This window comes from Mandrillus leucophaeus, unplaced genomic scaffold (genome assembly GCF_000951045.1).
Source record: "Mandrillus leucophaeus isolate KB7577 unplaced genomic scaffold, Mleu.le_1.0 Scaffold1470, whole genome shotgun sequence".
In the NCBI taxonomy this organism is placed as follows: Eukaryota; Metazoa; Chordata; class Mammalia; order Primates; family Cercopithecidae; genus Mandrillus; species Mandrillus leucophaeus.
In genome coordinates, this window is record NW_012101444.1 from 234,586 (window position 1) to 248,694 (window position 14,109).

The following is a 14,109-nucleotide window of genomic DNA, read 5'->3' on the forward strand; positions in this document are numbered from 1 at the left end:
GCCTGTAGTCCCAGCTACTCGGGAGGCTGAGGCAGGAGAATGGCGTAACCCAGAAGGAGGAGCTTGCAGTGAGCTGAGATTGGGCCACCACACTCCAGCCTGGGCAACAGAGCTAGACTCCATCTCAAAAAACAACAACAACAACAACAACAAGTTCTTGAATAGTCAATGAGTCAAATGAGAAATTAAAAGAGAAAATTTAAAATATCTTAAGGCAAACAAAAATGTACCAAAACGTATGAGATGAATCAAAGGCAGTTCTAAGTGGAAAGTTTACAGCAATAAATGCCTACATCAAAAAAAAAAAATAAAAATCTTAAATAAACAACCTAATTTCACACTTTGAGTGGGAACTAGAAATCAAGAGAACAAACTAAGCTTAAAGTTAGTGGAAGAAAGATTAATAACTATCTGAGCAGCAATAAACGAAATAAAAAATAGAAAAACAACAGAAAAAAATCAAAGAAAGTAAGAGTTGCTTTTTTGAGCAGATAAACAAAATTGACCAAATTTTAGCTGGCCTCATATGAAAGACACCAATATCAAATAAAGAAAATCAGAATTTCAGGAGGAGCTATTATGACTGATACCACAGACTTACAGAAGATCATAAGAAACTGTTATAAACAAGTATACACAAAGAAATTTGATTGTCTAGAAGAAATGAACAAATTCTTAGACACACACAACGTACCAAAACTGAATCTTAAATAAACTGAAAATCTGAACAGACCAGTAAGGAGTAAGGAGATTGAATCAGCAATTTAAGAAAAAAAAAAAAAAAGTCGTCTGTCAGGGGAAAGTCCAGGATCTGATGGTTTCACTTCTGAGTTCTACCACACATTTAAAGAAATAATATCAATCCTTCTCAAGTGTTTCCACAATATGGAGGGAAAAGGAGTATTTCCACACTCATTTTCCAAGGCCAGCATCACTGTTACTAAATCCAGGCAAGAACACCACAGGAAAATAAAAAAATCATAGGCCAATATCTCTGATGAACATTCATGAAAAAATTTTCAACTAAATTCTAGTAAATTTAATTCAGTACACATTAAAAGTATCATTCACCATAATAAAATGGGAGTTATCCTAGGGATGCAAGGGTATTTCAACATACAAAAGTCTATAAATGTGATAATCGCACTAATAGAATGAAGGACAAAAATGTACTATCATCTCAATAGATGCAGAAAAAGCACTTGACAAAATTCAACATCTTTTCATAATAAAAGCTCTCAACAAATTAGTCATAGAAGAAAAGTACTTCAACAAAATAAAGGCCATATATTGCAAAACCACATCTAACATCATACTCAGTGGTGAAAAGCTAAACACTTTTCCTCTCAGATAAGAAACAAACAAGAATGCTCATTCTCTCCACTTCTATTCAACACAGTACTGGAAATCCTAGCCAGAACAACTGGGCAAGGAAGACAAATAAAAGGAATCTAAATTGGAAAAAAAAAATTATATTATCCCTGTTTGCAGATAATATAGTCATATATGTAGAAAACCCTAAAATATCACCAAAAAACTAAAAGGACTAGTAAATCAATAAAGTTGTAGAATACAAAATTAATATACAATATAAGCAGTGTTTTTATACATTAAAAACAAACTCTTCAAAAAATAAATTATTTTAAAAACATTCCATTTACAGTAGCTACAAAAAATTAAAATACTTAGGAATAAGTTTAACCAAGAACCTGAAAGACCTACACAGAAAAGACAAAACATTGGTGAAAAAAATTAGAGAAGATACAAATAAATGGAAAGATATTCAATGTTCATAGATTGGAAAAAGTGAAATAGTGAAACAATTTAAATGTCTATATTACCCAAAATGATCTACAAAGTCAATGCAATCTCTATCAAAATTTCAATAACATTTTTCATAGAAATAGAAAAAACAATATTAAAATTTGTATGGAATTGTGAAAAAACCCCAAATACACAAAGTAATGTTAAGTGAAAAGAACAAAGCTGGAGGTATCATGCTACCTGACTTCAAAATGTACTACAAATCTATAGTAAACAAAACAGTATGGTACTGGCATTATGTTCTATAGACCTATAGAACATAATGGAGAACAGAAATAAATCCATATATTTATAGACAACTGATTTTCAATGAAGCTGCCAAAAACATATTTTGGAGAAAATACAGTCTCTTCAACAAATGATGCTGTGAAAATGAATATCCATATGTAGTAGAATAAAACTTGACTCCTATCTGTCACCATCTACAAAAATCAATTCAAAATGTATTAAAGACTCAAATGTGAGGTCTAACACTGTAAAATTCCTAGAAGAAAACATAGGGGGAAAGCTCCGTGACACTGATCTGGGCAATGACTTTTTGGATATTACTACAGATGTACAGGCAATAAAAGCAAAAATAGACAAAAGAGATTAAACCAAACTAAAAAGCTTCTGCTCAACAAAGGAATCAACCAACAGAGTGAAGAAAGAACCTACAGAATGGGAGAAAATGTTTTCAAGCTATACATCTGATAAGATGTTAGCCAAAATATGCAAGGAACTCAAACAACTCAATAGCAAGAAAACAAATAACGCAATTTAAAATGAACAAAGGACCTGAGTAGACACTTTTCAAAAGAAATACAAATGACCAAGAGATATAGGAAAACATTATCTAACATCACTAACCAATGGGAAAATGCAAATTAAATCCATGATGCAATATTACCTCACCCTGTATATCAAAGAGATATCTGTATTCTCCTGTTAATTGCAGCACTATTCAAATAGACAAGACATAGAATCAACCTAAGTGTTCATCAGTGAATGAATGGATAAGGAAAATGTGGTGTGTGTGTGTGTGTGTGTGTGTGTGTGTATAAAATATATATATATAAAAAAATAATAAACACACTACTCAGCCTTAAACAAAAAGAAAATCCTGTCATTTAGGACAACAGGGATGAACTTGGAGAACATTAGATTAAGTGAAAGAAGTCAGGCACAGAAACACAAATACTGCATGATCTCACTTACATATGAAATTTACAAAAGTTGAACTCATAGGAGTAGAAAATAGAATGATGATTATGAGGGGTTGGGGGTATATTTGGGTTGTGAAGATTTTGGCCAAAAGATTTAAAATTTCAGTTAGATAGGAGAAATAACTTCAAGACAGCTACTGTAAAATATGTGACTATAGTTTATTACAGTGTATTATTAAAAAATAGAATGAGCCAATTTCTCAGAATTTATATAAACTAAATAGCAATAGAAGGAATATTTAAAGTGCTCTTTTAAAAGCCCTCCAAGATTTTGTAAAAAACAACAACAAGTCAAAGATGTTCTCAGACCAACACAAGCCAAAAGAATTTCTTTCCTGAAGGAGACACCCACACAAGATCTACTGTACAAAATTATTTAGGCTAAAGGAAATTATCCCAGATATATAAGATGGAAGAAGTACTCTGGAAAAGAAAAAGGTATCTGTAAAAAACTGATTGCAGAAAAAGATATAATAAAGAAGTGTATAATAAGTATAGGTGTAAACTATGTGAAAACAGAGCAAAATGATAGGAGATCAAAATAAATTCGCCATTTAAAGATCTTTCAATGTTTTGATTTTGGTAAAAGTACTAACATAAGTTAGATAGTAATAAATAAAGAATGGATTGCTTAATTTCCAGGGTAACCACTAAAACCAGATAGTATATTATGTAACAAACAAAGTCGATATATTATTAAAATAAAATATTAAAAATAACTCAATATAAAAGAAAACAAAAAAAGCATAAAATAGATACAAAGAGTAGATAAGGCATATGGGAAACAAAAAATAATATGGTAGATTTAAACCTAACTATATCAGCAATTACATTAAATTAAAATCAACTAAATATTTCATTTAAAAGTTAGCGATTGTCCGGCTGGATATATAAACAAGATCCAATTATATGCTATTCACAAGAAACATCTTGCACACAAAAACACACAAAGATTTATGGAAAAGGATAAGAAAAGTTACAAAATGAAAACACTAAGAAAAATAAAGTCTTTGTGGCTATATTAAATAACACAAAGTAGGCTAAAGAGTATTACGAGGCAAAAAGTGAAATATTTTATAATGACAAAAGATTCATGGCAACAGAATGTAAAATGATCTTAAATTCTATTCTTTTAATGATGTAGCTTCAAAATATTTAAAACCAAAATTTACAGAACTAAAAAACAATTTATCATCACAATTGAAGACATTAACACAACTATCTTTTGGGATAACACATTCTTATGTCTTGCGAGAGTCAAGACAAGCTACATAATTTGTGGAATCCAGTGCAAAATGAAAATGAGGGCTCTATTACTTATAAATTATTAATAATTCGAAACCAGTGACAGAAGAGCATTACACTAAGCATGGGCAGCTTCTAGGCATGGCATACCTGTGAAACCAGCCTTGTCCATGGGTCTACACATTTTATGAGCAAGAGTCACTCATAGACTTTTATCTCAGGCTATCTTCCAAGGATTTTTGAAAGTAGAGCAGGAGGTAGATTTGTTTCCTGTACAACATAACAAGATTATTGTCTCCCTCTGTGGCAAAGGTTGGACAGGGTTGTTTGTAGATATTTATAAAATATTGGGATGTCCTAATCCAAGAGTCACTTTTGTGGGTTGTAAAACAAACCTATGAAATGTGCAGGAACCATCTAGGTCACCTGTGTCACACTTACGGGGCTTGAAGGGAAACCTTCCTGCCTTCTGTTCCATGACTAATAAAGTCCTTTGCCTCTAATACAGAAGTCTCATGTCTTCTGCCAGCATCTCTTATGGACTAAATTGTGCCCTCTCCCCTCAAATTTATATATTAAAGCCTTAACCCTCAATTAAGGCGGGTGCGGTGGCTCACGTCTGTAATCCCAACACTTTGGGAGGCCGAAATGGGTGGATCATGAGGTGGGGAGATTGAGACCATCCTGGCTAACACGGTGAAACCCTGTCTCTACTAAAAATACAAAAAATTAGCTGGGCGTGGTGCCACTCAGGAGGCTGAGGCAGGAGAGTGGCGTGAACCTGGGAGGTGGAGTTTGCAGTGAGCCAAGATCGTGCCACTGCGCTCCAGTCTGAGAGACAAATATGACTACACTTAGATATAGAGCCTTTAAGGGGCTAATTAAGGTTCAATAATATTGTAAGGGTGGAGCGCTAATCTACCAGGACAGGTGTTCATTATAAGAATAGAAAGAGACACCAGGAGAGTGCAGGCACAGAGAAAAGTCCATGTGAGAACACCCTAATAAGGCATTCATCTACAAGCCAGGAAGAGAGGCCTAATCAAAAACTAACCCTGCCAGCACCTTGATCTTGGATTTCTAGCTTACAGAACTTTGAGAAAATATGTCTATTGTTTAAGCCACACAGTCTATAATATTCTATTATGGCAGTCCTCACAATTAATGTAGCATTGATGAAACTGTGGCAGGTTACTTGCTTGCTATATTACGAGTAGAATAAAATGTCACCCCTTTGCTGTTCTTGACACTATCTCAAGAGATGATAAAACAGACAAACTAAATCAGTAACAATATAAAAGCTTTGAACAAAACAATTAACCAACTGGACTTAATTAACAGATACAGAACATTATATTCAACAATAACAGAAATAAACACAAAACAATACATTATTTTGAAATGCATTCTGAGCCACAAAGTGATCTCTACAAATTTCAAAGAATTGAAATCATAAAAAGTATCTCCCATGACTAACATGGAATTAAATTATGGAATAAAAATGAAAGATAACCAGAAAAATAAAAGCACAGCATATCAAAATGTGTGACATGAACCACATAGAATGCTTAGAGGAATATATATTGCTTTACATGTGAATGTTAGAAAAGAAGAAAGATTTAAAAGTAATGATCCATACTTGTAACTCAAGAATCTGGAGAAAGGAAAGAAAAATAAATTCAAATAAAGTAGAAGGATAAAAGTAATAAAAACAAATGGTGAAATCAATAAAACAGAAAAGTCAACAAGATTTTGGCTTTGATTTTTTGAAAATATTAATAAAAGTAATAAATAGCAAGAGGAAGATAACACAAACCATTAATATAAAGGGGCATCCCTACAGATCTCAAGTACATCAAATAGATAAGAGGAGGTTATTAACAACTTTATGCCAATAGACTTAATAGCTTAGATATAACGTACACGTTACCAAAAGTGACTCAAAAGGAATGAAACATCTGTAGAGTCCTATATCTATTAAATAAATCAAATCCATTATAAAAAATAATCTCATAAAATCATCAGTTGTAGATGATTTTACTGATGAATTCTTTCTACTACTTAAAGAAGAAATAATACCAATCTTACATGTGCTTCCAAAGAAGAGAAACATAGGCCAACTTCCAACTCATTTTATGAAGCCATCAAACCCTTGATACAAAATCCTGAAAATGATTCACAAGAAAAGAAAATATGTACCAATATTTTTTACTAATATAGTTATAATTATACTCAATACAACCTTAAATAATGGAATCTAGTTTTATACAAAATTACTAATACAGGAGGGGCCAAAATGGCCGAGTGGAAACAGCTCCTGTCTGCAGCTCCCACTGAGACAAACGTAAATGGTGGGTGAACCTGCATTTCCAACTGAGGCACCCAGATTCTCTCACTGGAACTAACTAGGCTGTTGGTGGGGCCCATGGACACAAAGGAAAAGCAGGGTGGGGTGATGACAGTTCACCCCAGAGCTGCTCGGGGTAAGCAAAGGGATCTCCTTCCTCAAGCCAAGGGAAGCGGTGAGAGATTGTGCTACCCTCCTAGAGAACTATGGTTTTCCCACATATTTTTACAATCTGCGGACCAAGAGATTCTCTCGTGTTCCCAAACCACCAGGGCTTTGGGTCCAAAGCACAAAGCTGTGCAGACCCATGGCAGCTGCTAGGGTCCACGACTGCTCAGACAGGGACTGAGCTGCAAGAGGTTTTGCATGCTCCAGCAGCTCCAGGAACTCCAGTGAGGCAGGAGATCCGTCCACTCTTGTGGGAAGGAGGCTGAAACCAGGGAGTCAACCAGCCTCGCTCAGCAGGTCCTAGTCTCCTGGAACCCTGCACACTAAAACCCACTGGCTTGGAACCCCTGCTGGTCAGCACAGCAGCCTGCAGTAGGCCTAAGATCATTGAGTTCCTGGGAGAAGGGGCGACCACCATTACTGAGGTTCTAGTCCCTGGTGTTCCCCTGCCAGCTGATAAGGAGACCATGAAGTTTGGACTGGGTAGAGTTCCCCACAGTGTAGCACAGTGGCTGTGGCAGATTGTGGCAAGACTGCTTCTTTAGGTAGGAACTGGATCTGTACCTCCCCACCAGTCAGGGCTTCCCTGCAGGAATTTCGGCAAGTGCAGCCAGAGGTTTACAGACAGAACTCTCTTCTCCCTGAGTCAGAGCACCTGGGGGAAGGGGACTTAATCTTTCCTGCCTACTGGCTCTGAAGAGTTCAGGCAATCCAGATGAGAGGGATTCCCCACCACCCAGCATACGCACACCACTTAGGGGCGTTCAGACTGCCTCCTTAAGCAGGAACCTGATCCAGTGCCTCCTGACTGGATGAGATCTCCGAACGGGGGTCAACAGACACCTCATATACGAGAATTCCTGCTGACATCAGGTTGGTGCCTCTCTGAGAGGATACTTCAAGAGGAAGGAGCAGGCAGCAATCTTTGCTGTTCTGCAGCCTCCACTGGTGATACCCAGGTGAACAGGGTCTGGAGTGGACCCCCAGCAAACTGTAGCAGACCTGCAGAACAGAGGCCTGACTGTTAAAAGAAATGCAAACAAACAGAAAGCAACAATAACAACAACATCATCAACAAAAAAGACACCCCCACACACACACACAAAAACCCCAACCAAAGGTTAACAGCCTCAAAGATCAAAGGTAGATAAATCCACGAAGATGAGGAAAACCAATTCAAAAATGCTGAAAATTCCAAAAGCCGGAATGCCTCTTTTCTTCCAATGATCACAAAAACTCTCCAGCAAGGGCGCAAAACTATGCTGAAGCTGAGATGATAACTGACAGGAGTAGTCTTCAGAAAGTGGGTAATAACGAACTTTGCTGAGCTGAAGGATTATGTTCTAACCCGATGCAAAGAAGTTAGGAACCATGATAAAAGATTACAGGAACTGTTAACTAGAATAATCAGTTGAGAGAGAAGCATAAATAATCTGATGGAACTGAAAAACACAGCATGAGAACTTCATGATGCAAACACAAGTATCAACAGCCAAATTGACCAGTGGAAGAAAAACTATCAGAGCTTGAAGACTCTTCTGCTGAAATAAGGCAGGCAGACAAGATTAGGAAAAAAAAAAAGAAAAAAAAAAAAAAGACTGAAGAGGAACAAACAAAACTTCTGAGAACTATGGGATTATGTAAAAGGACTGAACCTACGACTGATTGAAGTACCTGAAAGATGGGGAGAATGGAACCAAGTTGGAAAATATACTTCAGGATATCATCCAGGAGAACTTCCCCAACCTAGCAAGACAGGACAGTCAAATGCAGGAAATCCAGAGAACCCCAATAAGATACTCCATGAGAAGATCAACCCCAATACACATAATCATCAGATTCTCCAAGGTTGAAATGAAAGAAAAATGTTAAGGGAAGTCAGAGAGAAAGGCCAGGTCACCTACAAAAGGAAGTCCCTCAGACTAACAGCAAAACTCTCAGAAGCTCTGCAGGCCAGAAGAGATTGGGGACCAATATTTAACATTCTTAAAGAAAATAATTTTCAACCCAGAATGTCATATCTGGCCAAAGTAAGGCTCATAAGTGAAGGAGAAATAAAATCCTCTTCAGACAAGCAAGTGCTAAGGTATGTTGTCACCACCAGGCCTGCCTTGCAAGAGCTCGTGAAGGAAGCACTACGCATGGAAAGGAAAAACCATTAAGAACCACTACAAAAACACACTGAAGTACATAAACCAACAACACTATGAAGCAACTGCATTAACAAGCCTGCAAAATGAACTAGCCAGCATCATATACAAGGACACACATAGGCTCAAAATGAAGGGATGAGGAAAATTTACCAAGCAAATGGAAAACAGAAAGAAGTAGGGGTTGCAATCCTACTTTCTGATACCAAAACCTGGCAGAGATACAACAAAAAAAAAGAAAACTTCAGGCCAATATTCCTGATGAACTTTGATGCAAAAATCCTCCATAAAATACTGGCAAACTGAATCCAGCAGCACACCAAAAAGCTTATTCACCGTGATCAAATCAGCTTTACCCTCAGGGTTGCAAGCCTAATTCAAAATATGCAAACCAATAAACGTAACTCATCACATAAACAGAACTAAAGACAAAAACCACATGATTATCTCAATAGACTCAGAGAAAAAAAAACTTCAATAAAATTCAACATCCCTTCACATTTAAAACTCTCAATAAACTAGGTATTAAAGGAATATACTTCAAAACAATAAGAACCATTTATGACAAACCCATAACCAATATCACACTGAATGGGCAAAAGCTGGAAGCAGTCCCCTTGAAAACTGGTACAAGACAAGGATGCCCTCTCTCACTACTCTTATTCAACATAGTATTGGAAGTTCAGGCCAGGGCAATCAAGCAAGGCAAAGAAATAAAAGGTATTCAAATAGGAAAGAGAGGAAGTCAAATAGGAAAGAGAGGAAGTCAAATATTCTTTGTTTGCGAATGATATGATCCTATATCTAGAAAACCCCATTGACCCAGGCCAAAACCTTCTTAAGCTCCTCAGTAACTTCAGCAGAGTCTCAGGATACAAAATTAATGTGCAGAAAACATAAGCATTTCTAAGGACTAACAACAGACAAGCAGAGAACCAAAACATGAATAAACTCCTATTCGCAATTGCCACAAAGTGAATAAAATACCTAGGAATACAGCTAACAAGGGAAGTGAAAGACCTCTTCAAGATGAACTACCAACCACTGCCCAAGGAAATCAGAGAAAACGCAAGCAGATGGAAAAATATTTCATGTTCATGGATAGGAAGAATCAATATCGTGAAAATGGCCATACTGCCCAAAGCAATTTATAGACTCAATGCTATTCCATTAAACTACCATTGACATCCTTCACAGAATTAGAAAAAGCAACTATTTTAAAATTCATATGGAACCAAAAAATAGCTCATATAGCCAGGACAATCCTAAGCAAAAGAACAAAGCTAAAGACATTATGCCACCCAACTTCAAACTAGGACACAGTAACCAAAACAGCATGGTACTTGTACAAAAACAGGCATATAGACCAATGGAACAGAATAGATAACTCAGAAATAACACCACACATCTACAACCATCTGATCTTTGACAAGCCTGACAAAAACAAGCAATGGGGATTAGATAGGATTCCCTATCTAATAAATGGTGCTGGAAAAACTGGATAGCCATATCCATAAAACAGAAACTGGACCCCTTACTTATACCTTATACAAAAATTGACTCAGGGTGGTTTAAAGACTTAAATGTAAAACACAAAACTATAAAAACCCTAAAAGAAAATCTAGGCAATACCATTCAGGACATAGGCATGGGCAAAGATTTTATGATGAAATATCTGAAAGCTATACGATGAAAGCAACAATTAACAAATGGGATCGAATTAAACTAAAGAGCTTCTGCAGAGAAAAAAATATATATCTTCAGAGTCAACAGACAACCTACAGAATGGGAGAAAATTTTGCAATCTACTCATCTGACAAAATTCTAATATCAAGAATCTACAAGGAACTTCAGCAAATTCAGAAGAATAAAACAACCCCATTAAAAAGTGGGCAAAGGCTTTTTCTCTCAGGCCAGTGGCGCCGACAGGATAGGCAAGTGTCGTGGACTTGGTACTGCTAGGAAGCTCCGTAGTCACCGACGAGACCAGAAGTGGCATGATAAACAGTACAAGAAAACCCATTTGGGCACAGCCCTGAAGGCCTACCCTTTTGGAGGTGCTTCTCATGCAAAAGGAATCGTCCTGGAAAAGTAGGAGTTGAAGCCAAACAGCCAAATTCTGCCATTAGGAAGTGTATCAGGGTCCAGCTGATCAAGAATGGCAAGAAAATCACAGCCTTTGTACCCAACGACGGTTGCTTGAACTTTATTGAGGAAAATAATGAAGTTTTGGATGCTGGATTTGGTCGCAAAGGTCATACTGTTGGTGATATTCCTGGAGTCCGCTTTAAGGTTGTCAAAGTAGCCAATGTGTCTCTTCTGGCCCTATACAAAGGCAAGAAGGAAAGACCAAGATCATAAATTTTAATGGTGAAAACACTGTAGTAATAAATTTTCATATGCCAAAAAAAGTGGGCAAAGAACATAAACAAACACTTCTCAAAAGAAGACATAAATTCTGCCAACAAACATGAAAAAAAATTTGCTCAACATCATTGATCATCAGAGTAATGTAAATCAAAACTACAGTGAAATACCATCTCATGCCATTCAGAATGGCAATTATTAAAAAGTCAAGGAACAACAGATGCTGGCAAGGTTGCAGAGAAATGGGAACACTTTTAGACTGTTGGCCAGAATGTTAATTAGTTCAACCATTATGGAAGACAGTGTGGCAATTCCTCAAAGATTTACAGCCAGAAATACCATTTGACACAGCAATCTTATTACTACATGTATACCCAAAGAAATATAAATTATTCTGTTATAAAGGTACACACATGCATATGTTCAATGCAATGCTATTTACAATAGCAAAGAGATGGAATCAACCCAAATGCCCATCAATGACAGACTGAGTAAAGAAAATATGGTACATATATGCCAAGGGATACTATGCAGCCATAAAAAGGAATGAGATCATGTCCTTTGCAGGGACATGGATGAAGCAGGAAGCCATTATCCTCAGCAAACTAATGCAGGAACAGAAAACCAAACACTGCATGTCCTCACTTATAAGTGGGAGCTGAACAATGAGAACACATGGACACACGGAGTGGAATAACACACACTAGGGCCTGTCAGGGGACAGCACGGTGGGGAGAGCATCAGGAAAAATAGCTAATGCATGTCAGGCTTAATACCTAGTTGATGGGTTCATAGGTGTCGCAAACCACCACGGCACACATTTACCTATGTAACAAATCTCCACATCCTGCACATGTATCCCAGAACTTAAAAGTTTAAAAAAAATAGTAATACATCAAAACTAAGGTTAATTTGAAAATTAACCAATGTAGATTAACCAGTAAGTAAACAAAGTAGACAAGCCATGTGATTATTTCAATAAATACAAAAAAAGATAATATTCAATACCCATTTATTATCTAAAAGAAAAATATTCCACACACTAGAGATAGCCAGAAATTTTCTTAATCTGATAACGGTTATCTACAAAAATGTTAATGATCTATATAACACGGTAAAATATTTACCATTTTCTCCTCCTGAGAATGGCAAGAACATAAGATGTCTACAGCCAACAATCCTATTCAAAAATTGGAGGACCGAACTAGTTCAACAAAGCAATAAAAAAGTAAAAAGATTGAAAAAGAATTAGTAAAATTGTCATTATTCACAAATGATATGATTTTTTACATAGAAAGCTCAAATTAATTCTCAAACCATTAGAGATAGTAAGTAAATTTAGGAAAGTTGCTGGGTATAAGACCAACATACCTTGCTTTATATTTATCCCAAGAAGGCAGAATGTTACCTTTCCCAGTCAATAGGTAGGATGTTGATGCCAATGGCACTCTACATAACTAAATAATTTGGAAGAAAACTTGTTATTCACACAAGGGATTCCTGAAATGGGAATGAGGGTACAAGCAGGTCTCAGCAGGCCTCTGTGGGTTGGGCCTATATAGTAGCAAGGGGGTGGGACTGGAGAAATAGTCCCAAGTGACAGCTGGTGGTTTGCCAGCTTTGAATTTCCCACATGCGCCATAAAAGGACATTCACTTGGGCTTTCTTACCAATCTGTCCTGATATGGAGCAAAAGGGAAAAGGGAGGTGGGGTTTGGAAGAAGTCAGAAGTCAAACATGAAAACATGGAATCAGACTCTGTGCTACATAACCCAAATAAATCATATGCTTGTATACCAGTAAACGTCACTTGAAAAATGAAATTTAAAAGAAATATGATTGATAAGGTCATCAAAATGCATCAAACACCTGGGGAGAAATGTAACAAAAGATTAAAAGATCTTCATTCTGTGAAAACTACTAAGCATTAGGAGGAAAATTTTTAAAGAACTTAATAAATAGAGGGATATGCTATATTAATGAATGTTATGATTCATTGTTGTTAAGATGTGAATTCTCCCCAAATTGATCTATAGATGTCATTTAATCCCAATAAAAATCCCAGCAGGTGTTTCATGGAGACTGACAAAACTACTAATGAATATCGAATCTGAGTCAGAAGATTTAGCTTGGTGATCATAACGGCAGGTATTATAATATTAAACTGAAATTACCTCTTCAATTCATCCCATGATGGGAAACAGAGTTTCCGGAAGAAACAAACACTGGTTTTGAAGATTAGTGTACACTTTCTTCTGCAGACACTGCCGAAGATGCTGTGTCCATGTTTCTACTTCAATTCTTTTCTCTTCTTCCAGGGTGGCCAATCTCCCATTTGATGGACATATTAGTCCCTTTTAAACCAGTATGATATATTGGTCCCCTTTAAGCCAGTATATTATGCTCCACAAACTCAGGGTGCAAATGAGGTCACAGTGAATTTTAACGAATAGCTTAATCTCTTTCCCCATCTTTAACCTTCTTATCAGAGAAAAAAAGAGTCTCTCTTTTCAGGTTTTTGTCTCCCCACTCACTCCCAATTTATCAAATAACTTTTGAGCACACTGCATGCAAAGAGTTCTTCCAAAAACAATGCGAGGCAAGGAGTGAGCTGGAGGTTGCCACTGCTTTTTCTTCTAGCTTCCATGTGGTACACCAGCACAAATGTGATCCTGCAGTCAATGTGCCCATGATTGCTTGGAACCCATGAGGTGGTTTACATCCAGGCTGCAGAAGAGCCTAGGAAGGTTGTAATATGTTTAAATTTATAATCCAGTGCTCAGCTAGTATTCCCCAAGTATAT

General features: G+C 36.6%; 1 pseudogene across 1 annotated transcript in view; it reads left to right on the forward strand.

Moving 5' to 3' along the window:
* Positions 1–11,350, forward strand: part of LOC105535534 — a 97,824-nt pseudogene extending 86,474 nt beyond the window's left edge. Inside the window, exon 3 of the transcript XR_001005448.1 lies at positions 10,852–11,350. The product of XR_001005448.1 is annotated as a 40S ribosomal protein S23 pseudogene (transcript). The remainder of the gene's footprint in view (positions 1–10,851) is intronic.
* The last annotated feature ends 2,759 nt before the right edge of the window (positions 11,351–14,109 follow it).